Consider the following 13,560-nt stretch of genomic DNA (forward strand, 5'->3'; position numbering starts at 1 on the left):
GACTTGAGGCAAGTGATTTAAAACCTATGCACTATGATTTCTTCTGCAAAGCCATGCCTCACAGCAGCACTGTGGGGAATCAATAAGCTACCATGAAATGAGATAAGAGAGGGACCCAACAGGACAACACAGATGAAACACTTGTCTTATTGCAGCTCTTGTCCTGCTCTATCACTTACTAATGCACACTGGGTTTTCATTAACCCAGCACACTGCTTTCACAGGGCACTGCTTGCCCACTCAGGAGACGCCCTCACCCACATGGGTGCTGACCCAGGTCCCTTCCATCTTATTGTTCTGGTTAAGTGCTTGGATTTTAAAACAGCCAGTTTCAAAACACTTGTTTTGACATGTGAATTTGTTCCAGCAGGATTGATCCGTTAGGGAAGACTTGGAGCACCATGTGAATCTGTGTTTGTGTATGCATGATTACATCTGCAGGAAACTACATCCAGCTGACCGAGCTCTGTGGAAATACGCAAAACTCACAGACCTCACACCACTCCTGGCTACCGCGGAAGGCAGAATGTATGATGACCACACCCAGCCACAACTGGTATGCATATCTGCTCTCTGTTTGCTGATCACCCTCTTTCCTCTACTTCACTAGAGCTCACCAGCTGTCCCCTCTAGCACCCATGGGTAACCAGCAAACTCCAAATCTTCTCCAAGGGAAAATGCCAAGTTCATTGTGGTATGCATATGTGTCTTCATCATTTAATGTGTACACTACTCTGTATCATTTTTATTAGTTGTCTCTCTTTGTGAGCATGTGTGATTGATGAAGTTTTTGAGTTTTGTGCCCCCCACTTTTTCCCTAAGACCTGTGGTTTTTACATACACTTTGCATGGCCCTGTCATTTGTAGAGACACATATGTTGTGTTACAGCATAATTTACCCTACAGGAGTCTATGCTATAAGCCAGAAATTTTATCTCGCTGGACCTGGTATTTCTGAAGATCAACATTGCTATTTTTTATAAAGTTTGATCCGGTGTTCCACACAAGTGATTTATCCTCATTTTACAGGTGACTGATCTGGGGTTTAGAAGGAGTAAAACCTCGCTTTTCACAAGAGAGAGGTGAAATAAGAATTAGAATTGCCTCCTGTCTACTGTTCTGGGGGAAGCAGCATGTTGCCATGGGAACCGTATGGTCTTTGGAGTGGAACACTCCTCTACTTGAGGTCCTGCTTGACAAAATCCTTCTACCAGCGTGACTTCAGTGAACTCCTCAAATCTCCTCAGGTGGCAACAGGAAAATGGCACTCACGTCTCAGTCACTGAAAATTGGTTACAAAATGCATGAAAAGTCCCAGTCTAGCGCCTGGAGCAGACCAGACGTGTTTGTCCTCATCGTCTTCCTTTGTATAATGACACCCGATAAATTTTATTGAGCACATATTTGGTCACAGGGACTGCAGTAAGCACTTTTCAGGTATTATCTAATTTAATCATTTTAGCAACACCATGAAGAGGATTCTGTTATTATTCCTATTCTACAGATAAGCAAGAAGATGTACCAAAATGTCAGGTGATCTGCCAGAGATCAAAGAGAGAGTGTGCCAACTGTGAAGTTGATTGACTCTCAGCTCCAACTCCCTCTTCAATCCTCTGTGATGCTGAGACGGGGCCTTTGCAAAGTACATGCCTGCTCTGCCACCCTGATTCCCACAAGTCTCTGAAAGGCTGAGGGACTTGCTGCTTTTTTTCCGCTAGCACCACTTCCTGTCCGCTATTTGCATCACTTCCTGTCCACAGCTTACATCATTTCCTGGCTACTATGAGTGCCCTGGAGCTCGTGTTCCCTTGACAGAAGCCATTTCTTCCTATTCCCATAGCTGAATCCACTTTGCTGTTTTTCTACCACTGCGAGCTCTACTCTGTGCCTGCCAAAACATACCAGCCAGGCAGTTTTCTCAGAAGCCTCTTTTCGCTCTAAGGGGTCCTCTATTACGGTTCAATGATTTAATCACCTAAATAAAGGTGATTAAAGGGGATAGAATCTTCATCCCCCTCAGAGGTAGGGACTGTAGATGCATCCGGCAGTTGTTCCTCTATGGTATCTTAGAGTTCACTTCTTACCCTTTTTCACCCTTTCAGTCGCCTAGTAATCAACTTAATTCGTTCTTAACAATCATTTGAAAATTCTGTTAGTCAAAGTAAATTGTGTGTTCTGCATCTTGGCTGTGCCCTGATCAATGCATCTCTGAGGAGCAGAGACAGAACTGGAAACCAGATGGGGAAAACTTCTCTGCACACTGCCTTGAAACAATTTTTCATAAGTGTGGATCCTTACGTAGTCTTCATTATCTTAAACATAAACCCAGTCATGAGGTACCTGGAAACATTATATTATCAGCTCTGATGTTCTAGGATCACAAGAAACTCAATACTTCAATCAACCCTCATTGTGACCTGACATTTGGGAACCAGTGGTAAGGACTGCTAACCTCTTCTCATGACCCACTGACCACCAACCGAAAGAGGAAAGAGCTAAGGAAGGTCAATAGATAGCAGATGTTCATGCTGACCTATTAGAAATCTTTCTTTGTCATGCTGCACTTTTACAGAGAACAAGAGACAGAGTATCCTCCCAAGAAACTGCTAGTCGACAGCCTTCTAGAATGTCTGAGCTGGAAGGGACCTCAGAGAACACCTGTCCACTAAACTCCACTTTACTAATGGGTGAATGGAGGCCCAGAGATGGACAAAGTGCCAGCCCCAAATCACAGTGAGTCAGTGCTAAAGTCCAGACTAGGGCATAGTCTCCTGACTCCTGATTTTTTCACGTGAAACCATGGATTCGGGAGCTTACTGGGTATGTTTTGTGCTTTAGCACTTTTTCAAGGGATTACAGTCACTTCTCTAGAATATTATCTCTTTTTGCTTCTCCCCCATCCCAGTTCCTAGGAGGCCTGGGAGATGGGAGAGAGACAGGTTCTTTTCTCTGTTCATAGTATGCCTGATCTTATTTTGCTGCTTCTTTCTCCTCTTCCTTCTCCCTCCCACAGGATGGCAGTAAGGGTGAAGCAAGTGAGATGAACATGGATGAACAACTCATGAACAACATGAGATGACCCCAGGTCAACAAAGGGTCAGACCCTGGCTATATTTAAAATTTAGATATTTTATTCATCACTAATGTTTTGGCATGAATTTTGATTCTTAAAATATTGCATCAAAATATTATTTATCAGGATTATTGAGTCTTTTCAAGCCTGCTTATAATTTGTACCCAAGGCTTGCATCTTACTAGTAACACCCTTGTCCCATCCCTGCCATTCTGCCCATCCTTCCCTGCTATATGCCCCAGAAAGGTCACTTTGGCATTCTTGTAATCATTTTCTGATGCATGACTCCCCATCTGAAACACAAAACTCTCTGCTACTGATGGCTCAAATGATGAACATGAACAATGATCACCTAGGATCATTTTACCCAAGAAAAAAGGAAGAATCCCTAACTTTGATGAGAGGGACGCCAAGGCAGTAGAATAGCATGGAATTTGAAGTCAGATGAACTTGGGATTGAATCCTGACAATGCCACTCAGCAGTTGTGTGATACCCACTGATCCACCGATGGATGTGAATGATTTCTATGTCCTGAAGGCACTGGATATGCAGACATGATCAAGGCAAATTCCCTGCTCCTAAGGCAACCACAACCTAGATGGAGGGAATTGTTTACTTCTCTGGGCCTTGTTTTCTATAATGGAAAATGGAAATAGAATTATCTCCTTGGAAAGAATAAATACAGCTCTCATATGACATTGCTTATCATCGTGTCGCCGCTCCATTAAAATTTGCCTCCACAAAAGTAAATAAGTTCTTCCCTGGAACATTGTTCACAGAAGTAATCATCACTGTATACAGTTACTTTTCCACAGTTTAGATTTATTGTCATACAGTTACTAAAGCTAATTTGGGAAGACCCAGAAAAAAAAAATCACTGGAAACCTTCTGATGAAGTCCCTTGGAATTTAAGGAAAACACTGAATATGACACATTCTTTTCAGCCACACTCAAGGCTTTTGGATTTAATTGATGCTTTTGAACTGTGGTGTTGGAGAAGACTCTTGAGAGTCCCTTGGACTGCAGGGAGATCCAACCAGTCCATTCTGAAGATCAGCCCTGGGATTTCTTTGGAAGGAATGATGCTAAAGCTGAAACTCCAGTACTTTGGCCCCCTCATGCGAAGACTTGACTCACTGGAAAAGACTCTGATGCTGGGAGGGATTGGGGGCAGGAGGAGAAGGGGACGACAGAGGATGAGATGGATGGATGGCATCACTGACTCGATGGACGTGAGTCTCAGTGAACTCCGGGAGTTGGTGATAGACAGGGAGGCCTGGTGTGCTGCGATTCATGGGGTCGCAAAGAGTCGGACACGATTGAATGACTCAACTGAGCTGAACTAGTGGTTTTCATTATGAGCACCCCTGGTATTTTGAATATGCATCCTTTCAACAGAATCTTTGTCCTGCACCTCACTTCTCTCCCTCGAACTTAGTGTATCTCCTTTATTGGACAGTGGCTTTGTAGGCATCTCTTCACAGAGGGATTGACAGTAATTTGGGAAATATTCCATACACTGTGGTGCTACAATTGCAATCTTTATCAGAAGATGTTTGGGGCACGATTTCTCCTAAAGCAGTGTGGTAGGCAGAACTCTAAGATGAGCCCCAGTGAACCTACCATTCCATAATCTCCTGCTCTTGAATGCAGGTGGAAACTGTGACTTCTAGCCAATAAGATATGACAAAGTGAGGGAATAGTCACTTCCATGATTAGGGTATAATATATGACTCCACCTACAATAGAGGTTCTCCTGCTCACCTGGAAGAAGTGTGCATGTTTTTGTACATTACCCAAGAAATGGAGAGGGGTGGTTAGACAAGGCGGCAGACAAGGGTTTCTGGGGCTCATCAAGGCTGAGAGAGACCTCCACGGCCCATGTTCTGGGGAATTATGGCCCCAATTCCCACCCCCTAGGAATCTGCTCCTTCCCCATTGCCTTTCATGGTGAGGCTGTCTATTCTTGGCCTTCAGGGAGTGACTCTGAGGAAGTTGGGGTAGAAGGAAACATATGCCATAATATGCAATTGAAGTCTATTCTTTGTCTCAGGCTGCCAAAAACACAACATAACAGACTGGGTGACTTAAACAAGAGACATCTCCCAGTTGTGAAGGTTGGAAGTCCATGAAGTCCACGGTCAAGGTGCCTAAAGATTCGGTTTCTGGTGAGACCTCTATTACTGGTTGCACACAGCTGCCTTCTTGCTATATCCTCACTTAGCCTCCCCTCTGTGTCCTCTTGGAGATGACTTCTTTCTCTCTTCTTCTTCTTGTGCACCAGGACTATAGGGCTAGGACTCTGGAGTTCATGAGTTCATGAGTTCACCTAACCTCAGTTACCTTCTTAAAAGCCCTATCTCCAAAGAGAGTCACACTGAAGCTTGGGTCTTCAGCATGTGTATTTGAGGTATACAATTGAATTCATAGCAATAAAGAATAGCTATTTTTATATGTGAAGCAGCAATTATATGTCAGGCATTACACTATGGATTTTTACATTATTTTATTCAATATTTTTAAGGTCTTTTCAGTATATATAAATGAGTGTGAGTTTAGAGCTTCATTTTAAAGGTAAGGAAAATGAAGGAGAGGTTGAAAACTCAGGACTGATAATAAATAAATGACAGATCTAGGAACTCAGATCTGAACTCAAACGTGCTTATCTCCAAAGATACTGCTCCATGTTTTAGTTTCAATCTTCCCCTCTTCCTCACTCACACACACACTTCTGTCCATGTTAGAGCAGCAATACCATCTCCGACAAGAACACCATCTCACAGTGGAACTGAATTAAAACTGTCAATGTGGTCCTGTTTCTCAGGTGTTTTACCATCTAACCAAACCACAGTCACTTTGCTTTACCATCCTGTCCACCCAGCTTCATCCTTCTCCCAGTTTTAAGACTCATTCTGATACTCATGCCTGGAGCCAGGGCGAAGGTGGAATGGCCATGAAAGCTGTGAAATAAATTTAAATGAATTGCAGTTTTCCCAAAATGCTTAAAGGGTGAAGATCAATGTCTGTATGAATTAAGGAATTCAACTCTGTGTGTGTGTGTGTGTGTGTGTGTGTGTGCACACGCACGTGTGCACATACTCACATAAGCATGGATGTCTATGTCCAGGGGAAGTGAAGGATGAAGGGAGGAAGGCTGGAAAGAAGACAGAGAGAGACAGGGGAGGGAGAGATATTGAAACTGAACCAGGGCCTACTAAAGCCACTAAAAGAGAGGAAATCTGCTGAATAAGGTCATTCATTATTCTCGTTTTGCACTTGAAACAAATGGTAATTGTTGGTTTAGCTAACAAGTTGTGCCTTAATTACAGACCATTAGACACCATTAATAAAAGAAACCGAATCCACAAGAATCTAAATTTCACTTCTTGCATTTCTTTCTCTAGAAAGAAGACCAACTCAAAACAGATTTGATTCTCTGCTTCCAAATCCTGTAACAGGCCAGAGACTCTAGTCCATCCGTAGTTTAGCTCAGCTGTCCTTTCCTTCTCTGGGAGCCTTTCCAGGGTTTGTCACTCATCCCTGCTGCTTGAGGCATGGCGGCATCCCTGGGCTTCCTGTCCTGGACTTTTTAAAAAGTTCTTGGCCCCTCGGTACATGGGATCTTAGTTCCCAGACTAGGGACGGGATCAGTGCGCCCTGCATTGGAAGCTTGGCACCACCAGGGAAGTCCTGCCCTGGGCTTTTAAATTTTTTTTAATTCATTTATTCTTTTAGGCTGTACAGTGTCTTAGTTGTGGCATGTGGGGTCTTTTATCATAGTTGTGGCAAGTAGGAACTAGTTCCCTGACCAGCAATTGAACCCAGGGCCCCCTGCACTGGGAACGTGGAGCCTTAGCCACTGGACCACCAGGGAAGTCCTGTCCTGGGCTCTCAAGAGGCAGGTTCTTTTGTGGACGTGTAGCCGAATGACCTGTCTGCCTGTCTACCTCTCCAGAGAGCCTCCAAGACAGCTACTCACAGAGGAATGATGCTTGTTTTTTAAATCCTACTTTCCAGTGAAGTAATAACAATAATTACCCCTCATCTTTGTCGTTAAGTTTCTTATTTATGAAGACACTTCTGTTGACTTCTATCTAATTAAATATCCCAACAATTCACTAACAGAGCCAATATTGCCTCTTCTGCTATGCATTTCTCCCAGAAATATACTCCCAATCACTATCCACCCTCCAAAAAAATTAGGAATGGGAAGGAACAGAGGCTGGTTACTCACTCCAAAGCCAGTTTCTCCTACCAGTAGCTTTGTCACTGGGAAATTTAATTCCTTTGAAAAATAAACACTCTCACTTTCAGTACAAGGACATATGTATCCATCCTATGTTCGATCCCTGGGTTGGGAAGATCTTCTGGAGGACAGCATGGCAACTCACTCCAGTATTCTTGCTGGGGAACCCCATGGAGAGAGGAGCCTGGAGGGTGACAATTCATAGGGTTGCAAATGGTTGAACATAACTGAAGCAACTAAGCACACAGTCATCCATCCTAAAATGGCTTTCTCCTAACTCAGAAGTTACTTACAGTAAACTCAAGGCAATCCAGCCACAGTAAAAAGTCTCACAGATGCACCTGATCATTGAGTTATACCAAGCCAGTACTCAGATTTGTGGGATGGTGACTGCAGCCATGAAATTAAAACACACTTGCTCCTTGGAAGAAAAGCTATGACAAACCTAGATAGCACATTAAAAAGCAGAGACAATACTTTACCAACAAAAGTCTGTCTAGTCAAAGTTATGGTTTTCCAGTAGTCATGTACGGATGTGAAAGTTGGAACATAAAGAAATCTGAGCACTGAAGAATTGACGCTTTTGAACTGTGGTGTTGGAGAAGACTCTTGAGAGTCTCTTGGACTGCAAGAAGATCAAACAGTCAATCCTAAAGGAAATCAGTCCTGAATATTCATTGGAAGGACTGATGCTGAAGCTGAAGCTCCAATACTTTGGCCGCCTGATGCAAAGAACTGCCTCATTGGAAAAGAACATGATGCTGGGAAAGATTGAGGGCAGGAGGAGAAGGGGATGATAGAGGATAAGATGGTTGGATGGCATCACTGACTCGATGGACATGAGTTTGAGCAAGCTCCAGGAGTTGGTGATGGACAGGGAGGCCTGGCATGCTGCAGTCCATGGAGTCAAAAAGAGTTGGACACGACTGAGTGACTGAACTAAACTGAATGTGGTCCTGGTAACATTCTGAGACAGATGCTGACAAATTTCCCAACACTCCCAGCAAGGTAAAATTGTTGGCCTCTCTTTTATGTTACTGTCAGAGTGATGGTTCTAATGCTCATGTTTGCTGTGTTCCTGTCTTGCTGCATCCCCTGCCTGACACTGCACTGCCATCCAGAAGGACTTTAGCAGCACATAGATGGACTTTCTCCACCTCAGGACACTCCTTGGGAATCTTAGATTTCACCAGCTGGGGAGATGACACTTATGTCAAACAATTCACTGAGCTTCTGGTTAGAGATGAGTCCCCAGCCCTAAATGTGACTCAGTTTTTCTCCCTGACTTTTACTGAGATGTGTTTGTTTATTAGTGAAAGTTTATATATACTGTTACAGAGTGCCAAACAAGCACAGTGTCCAAACAGTGGCATAGCATCGAAGAAATCTTTATACTAAGAATTCATACACAGAAAGCAGGGCACAGCTAAATGGAAGAGTTTTGGAGTCCTGCGTGCTTACAGCACTCTTCACATTGTCTGGAGCCATTCAGGCCAGATCTCTTATTAACAAATGTGTCTGCTTTGAAGACTAGCAGGAGAAGTGGCAGGGCTTCCCTCATGGCTCAGATGGTGAAGAATTCACCTGCAATGCAGGAGGCCCAGGTTTGATTGCTAGGTCAGGAAGATCCCCTGGAGAAGGGAATGGCAACCCACTCCAGTATTTTTTCCTGGAGAATTCCAAGGACAGAGGAGACTGGTGGGCTACTGTCCATGGGTCTCAAAGAGTCATCCATGACTGAAAGACTAACAAGGAGAAATGGCATCTGACCTAACCTTGTATGTGGTAGTGAAGCTTCTCAGGAATGTATTGATCTGATCTACACAAAAAAGAAGAAAATAAATTAATCTTAGTAAGTTAAGGAGTCTTTTTTTTTTTTTTTCTTTTTGGCCACTCTATGCAGCTTGTGAGATCTTAGTTCCCTGACCAGGGATTGAAAGTGTATCCTCAACAGTTAAAGGGCAGAGCCCTAATCACTGGACTAATAGGTAATACTCAAGTGGTTTGTTATTCTTGACTTTTGCTGGTGCTGTTTAATTGCTAAGTCATGTCCAACTCTTTCATGACTGCATGGACTATAGCCACCAGGCTCTTCCATCCCTGGGATTTCCCAGGCAGGAATTCCCAGGCAGGAATACTGGGGTGGGTTGACATTTCCTTCTCTAAAGGATCTTCCCTACTCAGGCTTAGAACACCCATCTCCTATGGTGAAAAGTAGATTCTTTACCACTGAGCCACCAGGGAAACCCTTTGTTACAATGAACAAAAGTCTTTTCTGGTTTTGTAGGTGGCTCAATTGCATGTGTCCATAAAAGGAAAAGAACAGCAATTTAAGTCCAAATTCAGACTTAAATTGAAGAAAGTAGGGAAAACCACTAGACCATTCGGGTATGACCTAAATCAAATCCCTTATGATTATACAGTGGAAGTGAGAAATAGATTTAAGGGACTAGATCTGATAGAGTGCCTGATGCTATGGACAGAAGTTCGTGACATTGTACAGGAGATAAGGATCAAGACCATTCCCGTGGAAAAAGAAATGCAAAAAAGCAAAATGGCTGTCTGGGGAGGCCTTACAAATAGCTGTGAAAAGAAGAGAAGTGAAAAGCAAAGGAGAAAAGGAAAGATATAAACATCTGAATGCAGAGTTCCAAGGAATAGCAAAGAGACATAAGAAAGCCTTCCTCAACGATCAATGCAAAGAAGTAGAGGAAAACAACAGAATGGGAAAGACTAGAGATCTCGTCAAGAAAATTAGAGATACCAAGGGAACATTTCATGCAAAGATGGGCTTGATAAAGGACAAAAATAGTATGGACCTAACAGAAGCAGAAGATATTAAGAAGAGGTGGCAAGAATACACAGAAGAACTGCACAAAAAAGATCTATATGACCAAGATAATCATGATGGTGTGATCACTCACCTAGAGCCAGATTCTGGAATGTGAAGTCAAGTGGGCCTTGGACAGCATCACTATGAACAAAGCTAGTGGAGGTGATGGAATTCAAGTTCAGCTATTTCAAATCCTGAATGATGATGCTGTGAAAGTGCTGCACTCAATATGTCAGCAAGTTTGGAAAACTCAGCAGTGACCACAGGACTGGAAAAGGTCCGTTTTCATTCCAATCCCAAAGAAAGGCAATGCCAAAGAATGCTCAAACTACCGCACAATTGCACTCATCTCACACGCTAGTGAAGTAATGCTCAAAATTCTCCAAGCCAGGCTTCAGCAATATGTGAACCATGAACTTCCAGATGTTCAAGCTAGTTTTAGAAAAGGCAGAGGAACCAGAGCTCAGATTGCCAACATCCGCTGGATCATGGAAAAAGCAAGAGAGTTCCAGAAAAACATCCATTTCTGCTTTATTGACTATGCCAAAGCCTTTGACTGTGTGGTTCACAATAAACTGTGGAAAATTCTGAAAGAGATGGGAATCCCAGACCACCTGACCTGCCTCTTGAGAAATTTGTATGCAGGTCAGGAAGCAACAGTTAGAACTGGACATGGAACAACAGACTGGTTCCAAATAGGAAAAGGAGTACATCAAGGCTGTATATTGTCACCCTGCTCATTCAACTTCTATGTAGAGTACATCATGAGAAATGCTGGGCTGGAAGAAGCACAAACTGGAATCAAGATTGCCGGGATAAATATCAATAACCTCAGATATGCAGATGACACCACCCTTATGGCAGAAAGTGAAGAGGAACTAAAAAGCCTCTTGATGAAAGTGAAAGCGGAGAGTGAAAACATTGGCTTAAAGCTCAACATTCAGAAAACTAAGATCATAGCATCTGGTCCCATCACTTCATGCCAAATAGATGGAGAAACAGTGGAAACAGTATCAGACTTTATTTCTTGGGCTCCAAAGTCACTGCAGATGATGATTACACTCATGAAATTAAAAGACGCTTACTCCTTGGAAGGAAAGTTATGACCAACCTAGATAACATATTGAAAAGCAGAGATATTACTTTGCCAACAAAGGTCTGTCTAGTCAAGGCTATGGTTTTTCCAGTGGTCATGTATGGATGTGAAAGTTGGACTGTGAAGAAAGCTGAGTGCCGAAGAATTGATGCTTTTGAACTGTAGTTTTGGAAAAGACTCTTGAGAGTCCGTTGGACTGCAAGGAGATCCAACCAGTCCATTGTAAAGGAGATCAGCCCTGGGTTTTCTTTGGAAGGAATGATGCTAAAGCTGAAACCCCAATACTTTGGCCACCTCATGTGAAGAGTTGACTCATTGGAAAAGACTCTGATGCTGGGAGGGATTGGGGGCAGGAAGAGAAGGGGACGACAGAGGGTAAGATGGCTGGATGGCATCACCGACTTGATAGACATGAGTTTGGGTGAACTCCGGGAATTGGTGGTGGACAGGGAAGCCTGGCGTGCTGCAATTCATGGGGTTGCAAAGAGTCTGACACAACTGAGTGACTGAACTGAACTGATAAAAGGAAAAAAGAAAGAAAGAAAAGGGAGCGGCAGAGGATGAGATGATTAGATAGCATCACCAAATCAATGGACATGAGTTTGAGCAAACTCTGGGAGATAGTGAAGGACAGGGAAGTCTGGAGTGTGGCAGTCTATGGGGTCATAATGAGTCGGACATGACTTAGTGATTGAGCAATAACAATCAGTTCAGTTCAGTCGCTCAGTCGTGTCCAACTCCTTGCAATACAATAATAAAAATCTAATTAAATGAATGAATGTGTATTGATGCTTCAGTTCAGTTCTAGTCATAAAAAAGCACCTTAATATATTAAAAGATCACCATATATAATGTGTCATTTAATGCTCACAACACTATGAGATTACCCATCATTCTCACCATCATTAGTATCATCCTAGGCCATAGAAACCATGTGCCACTCTTTTTACAGCGTTCACAGCAACCTCTAATGGATATGCTTCCAGAATCTCTACTGACACGTGAGGAGACTGAGGTTCAGAGAGGTTAAGCAAATTGCTCAAGATCACAGAACTTCAGAGTTGATGCTTTAACTAGTGCTGTCTAATTGCAGAAACTATGTTGTTAAGCACACTGGGAAGGAAAAGCTGAGTCTCGGGGATAATAATTAGTAAAGAACTTGCCTAAGGTCAAGACCTTGGAGGACCCAACGTCCATTCTTGGGATCCCAGTTGCAGGTGTCTCCAATACATCACAGCAACATTTAACTATCAATTCAGTCTCAGTTGTGTCTGACTCTGAGACCCCATGGACTGCAGCACACCAGGCTTCTCTGTCCATCACCAACTCCCGGAGCTTGCTCAAACTCATGTCTATCAAGTCGTTGATGCCATCCAACCATCTCATCCTCTGTTGTCCCCTTCTCTCCTCCCACCTTCAATCTTTCCCAGCATCAGTATCTTTTCAAAGAGTCAGTTCTTTGCATCAGGTGGCCAAAGTATTGGAGCTTCAGCTTCAGCATATGTCTTTCCAATGAATATCCAGGACTGACACAATGGAAATCTGTAAGTATTAAGCATCCAGTGGAATAGCTTTCTTATACCTGAGCTTTCACAGACATCAGCTCCAGCCATGTGAAGTTCCAGTTAACATTGATCCAAAAAGGCAAAAGAAAGATTCATATTGTCTTCCTAATTGTATATTCAGGCTAGATGGTTGATTATATCATGGTTCCCTTTGATGCAATGGAAGTGGGCTCTGGCTCAGTTTCTCTGGTAGGGCACATGTCTTTCAGGCTCCTTTGTGCTGAATTTAATGAGTCTGATCATCGTCTTCCAGAAGAGAGTGCAGGTGAGGCTTCAGCTGAGGTGGAAGGAATCACTCATTGATCCTGTTGTCATGCTCATCAAGAAGTTGGTAGAACCAGGGCAGGATGTGAGATCAATCTGACTATCTATTTATAGATGAGATAGTGCCTTTGTCATGGTGATCAGACCGGCTGCATGGGGAGGCAACATCTGCTGATGACTTCTACAAATTAAAAAGCATGTCCTAACAGCACAGAAAAGGACATTTTATTTTTCATTCCAAACTATTGTATAAAAGGGAACTTTTCTTCCTCCTGCCCCTTTGTCTTTATAACTCTCCTTCTATTTCTATGTCTCGCCGTGTCTCTGTCTCTTCCCTATGTCTTTCTTTCATCATTCTTCATTCTTATTAAACAAGAATTTAAGTCTCATTATGTGTTGGGCAGAGTGCAAAGGACTGTGGAGAATTTAGAGATGATGGTCCATGAGCCTCGTTTCAATACATTTCCAATATCTCTGGAGAA

General features: G+C 43.0%; 1 long non-coding RNA gene across 1 annotated transcript; it reads left to right on the top strand.

Moving 5' to 3' along the window:
- The first annotated feature begins 362 nt into the window (after positions 1-362).
- Positions 363-12,024, top strand: LOC139185827 (uncharacterized). The gene is made up of 2 exons (XR_011569394.1): positions 363-556; positions 1,030-12,024. It is a non-coding gene; the product is annotated as an uncharacterized lncRNA (long non-coding RNA).
- Positions 12,025-13,560: the final 1,536 nt, after the last annotated feature.

This window comes from Bos indicus, chromosome 11 (genome assembly GCF_029378745.1).
Source record: "Bos indicus isolate NIAB-ARS_2022 breed Sahiwal x Tharparkar chromosome 11, NIAB-ARS_B.indTharparkar_mat_pri_1.0, whole genome shotgun sequence".
Lineage (NCBI taxonomy): Eukaryota > Metazoa > Chordata > Mammalia > Artiodactyla > Bovidae > Bos > Bos indicus.